The 10,780-nt window shown below is 47.5% G+C and overlaps 1 pseudogene; it reads left to right on the forward strand.

The window, feature by feature from the left end:
* The window catches only part of LOC135530509 (cyclin-dependent kinase-like 5), a 21,897-nt pseudogene that overhangs the window by 10,276 nt on the left and 841 nt on the right, over positions 1 to 10,780 (forward strand).

Consider the following 10,780-nt stretch of genomic DNA (forward strand, 5'->3'; position numbering starts at 1 on the left):
ACACACACACACACACACACACACACACACACACACACACAGAGAGACAGAGACACAACACACACACACAGAGAGAGACAGAGACACACACACACACACACACACACACACACACACACACACACACACACACACACACACACACACACACACACACACACACACACACACAGAGAGACAGAGACACACACACACACACAGAGAGAGACAGAGACACAACACACACACAGAGAGAGACAGAGACACACACACACACACACACACACACACACACACACACACACACACACACACACACAGAGACACACAATTGGTATTGCCAGTATTAGCACATTCTGGGTCCTCCAGGTTCAAACTAGACTAGTCCTGCTAATGGGAGGCACTCTAGTCCTGCTAATGGGAGGTACTCTAGTCCTGCTAATGGAAGGTACTCTAGTCCTGCTAATGGGAGGTACTCTAGTCCTGCTAATGGGAGGTACTCTAGTCCTGCTAATGGGAGATACTCTAGTCCTGCTAATGGAAGGTACTCTAGTCCTGCTAATGGGAGGTACTCTAGTCCTGCTAATGGGAGGTACTCTAGTCCTGCTAATGGGAGGTATTCTAGTCCTGCTAATGGGAGGTATTCTAGTCCTGCTAATGGGAGGTACTCTAGTCCTGCTAATGGGAGGTACTCTAGTCCTGCTAATGGGAGGTACTCTAGTCCTGCTAATGGGAGGTATTCTAGTCCTGCTAATGGAAGGTATTCTGGATCCTCCAGGCTCAAACTAGACTAGTCCTGCTAATGGAAGGTATTCTAGTCCTGCTAATGGAAGGCATTCTAGTCCTGCTAATGGAAGGCATTCTAGTCCTGCTAATGGGAGGTACTCTAGTCCTGCTAATGGAAGGCATTCTAGTCCTGCAGGCTCAAACTAGACTAGTCCTGCTAATGGAAGGCATTCTAGTCCTGCAGGCTCAAACTAGACTAGTCCTGCTAATGGAAGGCATTCTAGTCCTGCAGGCTCAAACTAGACTAGTCCTGCTAATGGAAGGCATTCTAGTCCTGCTAATGGAAGGCATTCTAGTCCTGCTAATGGAAGGCATTCTAGTCCTGCTAATGGAAGGCATTCTAGTCCTGCTAATGGGAGGTACTCTAGTCCTGCTAATGGGAGGTACTCTAGTCCTGCTAATGGAAGGTACTCTAGTCCTGCTAATGGGAGGTACTCTAGTCCTGCTAATGGGAGGTACTCTAGTCCTGCTAATGGGAGGTACTCTAGTCCTGCTAATGGGAGGTACTCTAGTCCTGCTAATGGGAGGTACTCTAGTCCTGCTAATGGAAGGCATTCTAGTCCTGCTCATGGGAGGTACTCTAGTCCTGCTAATGGAAGGTATTCTAGTCCTGCTAATGGGAGGTACTCTAGTCCTGCTAATGGGAGGTATTCTAGTCCTGCTAATGGAAGGTATTCTAGTCCTGCTAATGGGAGGTACTCTAGTCCTGCTAATGGGAGGTACTCTAGTCCTGCTAATGGGAGGTACTCTAGTCCTGCTAATGGGAGGTACTCTAGTCCTGCTAATGGGAGGTACTCTAGTCCTGCTAATGGAAGGCATTCTAGTCCTGCTAATGGGAGGTACTCTAGTCCTGCTAATGGGAGGTACTCTAGTCCTGCTAATGGGAGGTACTCTAGTCCTGCTAATGGGAGGCACTCTAGTCCTGCTAATGGAAGGTATTCTAGTCCTGCTAATGGGAGGTACTCTAGTCCTGCTAATGGGAGGTATTCTAGTCCTGCTAATGGGAGGTAGTCTAGTCCTGCTAATGGGAGGTATTCTAGTCCTGCTAATGGGAGGCACTCTAGTCCCTGCTAATGGGAGGCACTCTAGTCCTGCTAATGGGAGGTATTCTAGTCCTGCTAATGGGAGGTACTCTAGTCCTGCTAATGGGAGGTATTCTAGTCCTGCTAATGGGAGGTAGTCTAGTCCTGCTAATGGGAGGTACTCTAGTCCTGCTAATGGGAGGTATTCTAGTCCTGCTAATGGGAGGTACTCTAGTCCTGCTAATGGGAGGTATTCTAGTCCTGCTAATGGGAGGTATTCTAGTCCTGCTAATGGGAGGTATTCTAGTCCTGCTAATGGGAGGCACTCTAGTCCTGCTAATGGGAGGTATTCTAGTCCTGCTAATGGGAGGTATTCTAGTCCTGCTAATGGGAGGTATTCTAGTCCTGCTAATGGGAGGTATTCTAGTCCTGCTAATGGGAGGCACTCTAGTCCTGCTAATGGGAGGTATTCTAGTCCTGCTAATGGGAGGTACTCTAGTCCTGCTAATGGGAGGTATTCTAGTCCTGCTAATGGGAGGTACTCTAGTCCTGCTAATGGGAGGCACTCTAGTCCTGCTAATGGGAGGTACTCTATTCCTGCTAATGGGAGGTACTCTAGTCCTGCTAATGGGAGGCACTCTAGTCCTGCTAATGGGAGGTATTCTAGTCCTGCTAATGGGAGGTATTCTAGTCCTGCTAATGGGAGGTACTCTAGTCCTGCTAATGGGAGGTATTCTAGTCCTGCTAATGGGTGGTACTCTAGTCCTGCTAATGGGAGGTACTCTAGTCCTGCTAATGGGAGGTACTCTAGTCCTGCTAATGGGAGGTACTCTAGTCCTGCTAATGGGAGGTACTCTAGTCCTGCTAATGGGAGGTATTCTAGTCCTGCTAATGGAAGGTATTCTGGATCCTCCTGGTTCAAACTAGACTAGTCCTGCTAATGGGAGGTATTCTAGTCCTGCTAATGGGAGGTACTCTAGTCCTGCTAATGGGAGGTACTCTAGTCCTGCTAATGGGAGGTATTCTGGATCCTCAAGGCTCAAACTAGACTAGCCCTGCTAATGGAAGGCATTCTGGTTCCTCCTGGCTCAAACTAGATTAGTCCTGCTAATGGGAGGTACTCTAGTCCTGCTGATGGGAGGTACTCTAGTCCTGCTGATGGGAGGTACTCTAGTCCTGCTAATGGGAGGTACTCTAGTCCTGCTAATGGGAGGAATTCTAGTCCTGCTAATGGGAGGTAGTCTAGTCCTGCTAATGGGAGGAATTCTAGTCCTGCTAATGGGAGGTACTCTAGTCCTGCTAATGGGAGGTACTCTAGTCCTGCTAATGGGAGGTACTCTAGTCCTGCTAATGGGAGGTATTCTAGTCCTGCTAATGGAAGGTATTCTAGTCCTGCTAATGGAAGGTATTCTAGTCCTGCTAATGGGAGGTATTCTAGTCCTGCTAATGGGAGGTATTCTAGTCCTGCTAATGGAAGGTATTCTAGTCCTGCTAATGGGAGGTATTCTAGTCCTGCTAATGGAAGGTATTCTAGTCCTGCTAATGGGAGGTACTCTAGTCCTGCTAATGGAAGGTATTCTAGTCCTGCTAATGGGAGGTATTCTAGTCCTGCTAATGGGAGGTACTCTAGTCCTGCTAATGGGAGGTATTCTAGTCCTGCTAATGGAAGGTATTCTAGTCCTGCTAATGGGAGGTACTCTAGTCCTGCTAATGGGAGGTATTCTAGTCCTGCTAATGGGAGGAATTCTAGTCCTGCTAATGGGAGGTAGTCTAGTCCTGCTAATGGGAGGTAGTCTAGTCCTGCTAATGGAAGGTATTCTAGTCCTGCTAATGGGAGGTAGTCTAGTCCTGCTAATGGGAGGTAGTCTAGTCCTGCTAATGGAAGGTATTCTAGTCCTGCTAATGGGAGGTACTCTAGTCCTGCTAATGGGAGGCACTCTAGTCCTGCTAATGGGAGGTAGTCTAGTCCTGCTAATGGGAGGTATTCTGGATCCTCAAGGCTCAAACTAGACTAGTCCTGCTAATGGGAAGTACTCTAGTCCTGCTAATGGGAGGTATTCTGGATCCTCAAGGCTCAAACTAGACTAGTCCTGCTAATGGAAGGTATTCTAGTCTTGCAGGCTCAAACTAGACTAGTCCTGCTAATGGAAGGCATTCTAGTCCTGCTAATGGGAGGTATTCTAGTCCTGCTAATGGGAGGTACTCTAGTCCTGCTAATGGGAGATACTCTAGTCCTGCTAATGGGAGGTATTCTAGTCCTGCTAATGGGAGGTATTCTGGATCCTCCAGGCTCAAACTAGACTAGTCCTGCTAATGGAAGGTATTCTAGTCTTGCAGGCTCAAACTAGACTAGTCCTGCTAATGGAAGGCATTCTAGTCCTGCTAATGGAAGGTATTCTGGGTCCTGCAGGCTCAAACGAGACTAGTCCTGCTAATGGAATCCTCCAGGCTCAAACTAGACTAGTCCTGCTAATGGAAGGCATTCTAGTCCTGCTAATGGAAGGTATTCTGGATCCTCCAGGCTCAAACTAGACTAGTCCTGCTAATGGAAGGTATTCTGGGTCCTGCTAATGGAAGGTATTCTAGTCCTGCTAATGGAAGGTATTCTAGTCCTGCTAATGGAAGGCATTCTAGTCCTGCTAATGGAAGGCATTCTAGTCCTGCTAATGGGAGGCATTCTAGTCCTGCTAATGGAAGGCATTCTGGATCCTCCAGGCTCAAACTAGACTAGTCCTGCTAATGGAAGGCATTCTAGTCCTGCTAATGGAAGGCATTCTAGTCCTGCTAATGGAAGGCATTCTAGTCCTGCAGGCTCAAACTAGACTAGTCCTGCTAATGGAAGGCATTCTAGTCCTGCAGGCTCAAACTAGACTAGTCCTGCTAATGGAAGGCATTCTAGTCCTGCTAATGGGAGGCACTCTAGTCCTGCTAATGGAAGGCATTCTAGTCCTGCAGGCTCAAACTAGACTAGTCCTGCTAATGGAAGGCATTCTAGTCCTGCTAATGGGAGGCATTCTAGTCCTGCTAATGGAAGGCATTCTAGTCCTGCTAATGGGAGGTATTCTAGTCCTGCAGGCTCAAACTAGACTAGTCCTGCTAATGGAAGGCATTCTAGTCCTGCTAATGGAAGGCATTCTAGTCCTGCAGGCTCAAACTAGACTAGTCCTGCTAATGGAAGGCATTCTAGTCCTGCTAATGGGAGGCATTCTAGTCCTGCTAATGGGAGGCATTCTAGTCCTGCTAATGGAAGGCATTCTAGTCCTGCCAATGGAAGGTATTCTAGGTCTTGCAGGCTCAAACTAGATGAGTCTTGCTAGCTAATGTATGTCTATGACTAAAGCTGTGGGTCAGTCAGCACTCTGCTGTGAGCGAGGCCTACAGTACATCACACGTTCCTCAGGAGATGAATGGTGTGATAAACCCTCCCACCCATCTCTCTGTCTCTGGATCGACGTGGTGAAAAGCCTCAACAGTTGTTTTTGTAATGGGCGGAGTCTCCAGCATTTCTATACAGCGCGTGATAATGAATTCTGTCACCAACAGATGTAGAGCTCAGCGTTAAGAATGCTGTGGCTCAGTTAGTAGAGCAAGGCGCTTGCCACATCAGGGTTGTGGGTTCAATTCCCACTGAGGACCACTATGAAAATGTATGAACTCAGTATTGTAAGTTGCTCTAGATGAGAGTGTCTGTTGAATTACTCAAATGTAAATGTGCCTCACTGTATATACAGAACAATATATTTGAAATGAACTATAGTTTAATGATAATACAATAAACTTTTGATTATATATACATTACCAGCCTAAAGTTTGGACACACCTTCTCATTCAAGGGTTTTTCTGTATTTCAAATCAAATTGTATTTGTCACATGCGCTGAATACAACAGGTGTAGACCTTACAGTGAAATGCTTACTTACAACAATGCATTTTTTAAAAATACCTAAAAATAAATAAATAAAGTAACAAATAATTAAATAGCAGCAGTAAAATAAAAATAGCAATCTACAGGGGGTGCCGGTACAGAGTCAATTCGCGGGGGCACCGGTTAGTCGAGGTAATGGAGGTAATATGTACATGTAGGTAAACAGGGTGGCTGGAGTCTTTGACAATTTTAGGGCCTTCCTCTGACACCGCCTGGTATAGACGTCCTGGATGGCAGGAAGCTTTGCCCCAGTGATGTACCGAGCTGTACACGCTACCCTCTGTAGTGCCTTGCGTCAGAAGCCGAGCAGTTGCCGTACCAGGCAGTGATGCAACCAGTCAGGATGCTCTCGATGGTGCAGCTGTAGAACGTTTTGAGGATCTGGGGACACATGCCAAATCTTTTCAGTCTCCTGAGGGGGAAAAGGTTTTGTCATCCCCTCTTCACAACTGTCTTGGTGTGCTTGGACCATGATAGTTTGTTGGTGATGTGGACACCAAGGAACTTGAAGCTTTCAACTTGCTCCGCTACAGTCCCGTCAATGAGAATGGGGGCGTGCTCGGACCTCTTTTTCCTGTAGTCCACAATTATCTCCTCTGTCTTGATCACGTTCAGGGAGAGGTTGTTGTCCTGGCACCACACAGACAGGTCTCTGACCTCCTCCCTGTAGGCTGTCTCATTGTTATCGATGATCAGGCCTTCCACTGTTGTGTCATCGGCAAACTTAATGATGGTGTTGGAGTCGTGCCTGGCCGTGCAGTCATGTGTGAACAGGGATTACAGGAGGGGACTGAGCACGCACCCCTGAGGGGCCCCTGTGTTGAGGATCAGAGTGGCGGATGTGTTGTTACCTACCCTTACCACCTGGGGGCGGCCTGTCAGGAAGTCCAGGATCCAGTTGCAGAGGGAGGTGTTTAGTCCCAGGGTCTTTAGCTTATTGATGAGCTTTGAGGGCAATATGATGTTGAACGCTGAGCTGTAGTCAATAAACAGCATTCTCACATACTGTAGGTTTTCCTTTTGTCCAGGTGGGAAAGGGCAGTGTGGAGTGCAATAGAGATTGCATCATCTGTGGATCTGTTAGGCCGGTATGCAAATTGGAGTGGGTTTAGGGTTTCTGGAATAATGGTGTTGATGTGAGCCATGACCAAACTTTCAAAGCACTTCATGGCTACAGACAGTTTACATTAGTGTTATTGGGCACAGGGTCTATGGTGGCCTGCTTAAAACATGTTGGTATTACAGACTCAGACAGGGAGAGATTGAACATGTCAGTGAAGACACTTGCCAGTTGGTCAGCGCATGCTCGTAGTACATGTCCTGGTAATCCATCTGGCCCTGTGGCCTTGTGAATGTTGACCTGTTTAAAGGTCTTACTCATCGACTGCGGAGAGCGTGATCACACAGTCTTCTGGAACAGCTGGTCTCTCAACCAGCTTCATGAGGTAGTCACCTGGAATGATTTCCCAATAGTCTTGAAAGAGTTCCCACATATACTGAGCACTTGTTGGCTGCTTTTCCTTCATTCTGCGGTCCAACTCATCCCAAACCATCTCAATTGGGTTGAGGTCGAGTGATTGTGGAGGCAAGGTCATCTGATGCAGCACTCCATAACTCTCCTTCTGGGTCAAATAGGCCTTACACAGCCTGGGATGGTGTATTGCTGCAGAATTATGTGGTAGCCATGTTGGTTAAGTGTGTCTTGAATTCTAAATAAATCAATGCCAGTGTCACCAGCAAAGCACCCCCACACCATCACACCTCCTCCATGCTTCATGGTGGGAGCCACACACGCAGAGATCATCTGTTCACCTACTCTGCTTCTCACAAAGACACAGCAGTTAGAAACAAAAATCTCAGATTTGGACTCATCAGACCAAAGGACAGATTTACACCATTGCTCATGTTTCTTGGCCCAAGCAAGTTTCTTCTTATTATTGGTGTCCTTTAGAAGTGGTCTCTGAACAGTTGATGTTGAGATGTGTCTGTTACTTGAACTCTGTGAAGCATTTATTTGGCCTGCTATCTGAGGTGCAGTTAATTGCCGATTTCTGAGGCTGGTCACTCTATTTCACTTATTCTCTGCAGCAGAGGTAACTCTGGGTCTTCCTTTCCTGTGGCGGTCCTCATGAGAGCCAGTTTCGTCAAGCGCTTGATGGTTTTTGCGACTGCACTTGAAGAAACTTTAAAAAGTTCTTGAAATGTTCCGTATTGACTGACCTTGATATCTTAAAGTAATGATGGACTGTCGTTTCTCTTTGCTTATTTGAGCTGTTCTTGCCATAATATAGACTTGATCTTTTTTGATCTTCTGTATACCACCCCTACCTGGTCACAACACAACTGATTGGCTCAAACACATTAAGAAGGAAAGAAATTCCACAAATGAACTTTTAACAAGGCACACCTGTTAATTTACATGAATTTCAGGTGAAATCTCATGAAGCTGGTTGAGAGAATGCAAAGAGTGTGCAAAACTGATTTGTTTAACCCTTTTTTGGTTAACTACATGATTCAATATGTTATTTCATAGTTTTGATGTCTTCACTATTATTCTACAATGTAGAAAATAGTAAAAATACAGAAAAACCCTTGAATGAGTAGGTGTGTCCTAACTTTTGACTGGTGCTGTGTATATATATATATATATATATATATACGTATAGAGAGTTTTGTGGTAGACCTTTTTTATTGTCAAACTGTAATAAAGAACTGTGTCCTAAACCCTGTGGTCTGTCTCCTCCCTCTCTAGAACCTGTTGTTGCTGGTCCCTTCTGACCGCTACCTGACAGAACAGAGTCTGAACCACCCAGCCTTCCAGCCCCTCCGCCTCCTGGAGCAGCCCGCCCCAGCACCACCCTCCCCTAACCCCCCACGCTCCTCCAAGAGGAAGCCCCACAGCCACATGGAGAACACTGTGCCCACCAGGTCAGCACTGTAGGGGGTTGTTGGTGTTGTTGTTGTTGTCAGAACCCCATGCCCACCAGGTCAGCACTGTAGGGGGTTGTTGTTGTTGTTGTTGTTGTTGTTGTTGTTGTTGTTGTCAGAACCCCGTGGCCACCAGGTCAGCACTGTAGGGGGTTGTTGGTGTTGATGTTGTTGTTGTCAGAACCCCATGCCCACCAGGTCAGCACTGTAGGGGGTTGTTGGTGTTGATGTTGTTGTTGTTGTTGTTGTTGTTGTTGTTGTTGTTGTCAGAACCCCGTGGCCACCAGGTCAGCACTGTAGGGGGTTGTTGGTGTTGATGTTGTTGTTGTCAGAACCCCGTGCCCACCAGGTCAGCACTGCACTGGACACTACAAGTGGTGTGGTTAGGTTCTGGATACTGAATGGGGTCTGGTTCGGTTCTGGATACTGAATGGGGTCTGGTTAGGTTCTGGATACTGAATGGGGTCTGGTTAGGTTCTGGATACTGAATGGGGTCTGGTTAGGTTCTGGATACTGAATGGGGTCTGGTTCGGTTCTGGATACTGAATGGGGTCTGGTTAGGTTCTGGATACTGAATGGGGTCTGGTTAGGTTCTGGATACTGAATAGGGTCTGGTTAGGTTCTGGATACTGAATGGGGTCTGGTTAGGTTCTGGATACTGAATGGGGTCTGGTTAGGTTCTGGATACTGCATGGTTTCACATCTGGTTATGTTGTTCTTGCACAGAAAAAATAAGCTACTTATATATATGGATTAGCTATACCTGTACCTCTCAATATCTCTCAATCTCAATATGTTCTGATCTTAATACCTCTCTCTCTCCTTCTCCCTCCCTCCCTCCCTCCCTCCCTCCCTCCCTCCCTCCCTCCCTCCCTCCCTCCCTCCCTCCCTCCCTCCCTCCCTCCCTCCCTCCCTCCCTCCCTTCCTCCCCTCCCTCCCTCCCTCCCTCCCCCTCCTCTCTCTCCTTTCCCCTCCCTCCCCTCCCTCCCTCCCTCCCATCCCTCCCTCCCTCCCTCCCTCCCTCCCATCCCTCCCCCATACAGAAGCCACGGCAGTAAGAGCTCGGGTCACCGTCACTCTAACAGTAAGGAATGTTCCAGCCTACCTCGCCATGGCGACCTTCACTTAGGCAACGACAGCTTCCTGAACGGCAACAAGCCTGTGTCGTCCAGCCTGAGCCCCACCCTCCACCCCAAAGCTTACATGACCCAGACCCTCAACCGCTCCATCACCTGTAGTAAGGACTTGGTCAACAACAACATGCCACACCTGCTCAGCCCCAAGGACACTAAGGTAAACAACGTCAGGACCTCTACTTTCATTGACTTATTTAGCTCCTTATGGAGCAAACTACACTTGTTTACATAAATTGTATTCATTTAGTTTGTTTTTCCAACTGTCTTTGTCTTGACCTGTGTTTATTCTTGACATGTATTTTCATCTAAATGCACAAGGCTGAAAACAACATTTTCCCGAGGTTGGGGACAATAAAGTTATTATCTTGTCTTATTTTATCTTCTCTTGTCTTCTCTTTATTTTAAAGGGCACGACACAGTTTGACTTCAACCTGGTTGGTGTTGGTCCCCCAGGGGCCAAGGCTCCTGACCAGCAGGGCCCTGGAGCCATGTACGTGAAGTCCACCTCCCGCCTCAGCAGCAGCAACAGCAAGGTCCGGGGCCACCCTACTGAAATATGCACATAGGATTAATACATACCACTTCCTTAACACTTAAAATGAAAAATGCTCTCGACTAGAATCCTGTCCAGGGGTATACTTGAACATAAAGCTGCCTTACGGCCCTATGGGCCATTCTGTCTCAGGCAAGGCTACTTATAAATGCATTGCCAGCCCATTTTTTACATTTGAATATTTCCAGTAGGGCAGGGACGACACTCTTCCTTTCTGGAGGGCAAGACCAATACCATGGAGAAACAACATGGCCGCCATGGTGGACACAACATAGACTCCACCCACAGCTCCTCCAAGAGTTCCAGCTCCTACCTGAGCCTGTCCAAGAGCCACAGTGCCTTGAGCAACAATGCCAAGTCTGTGGGTGGTAACCTTGGAGATGGGGTGAGGGGCGTGCACCCCGACGCTCCTACGGCAACCCCTGGAATCTCCGCACGCTTCTTCCCTGCCA

The sequence above is a fragment of the Oncorhynchus masou genome, unplaced genomic scaffold, assembly GCF_036934945.1.
Source record: "Oncorhynchus masou masou isolate Uvic2021 unplaced genomic scaffold, UVic_Omas_1.1 unplaced_scaffold_1358, whole genome shotgun sequence".
Lineage (NCBI taxonomy): Eukaryota > Metazoa > Chordata > Actinopteri > Salmoniformes > Salmonidae > Oncorhynchus > Oncorhynchus masou.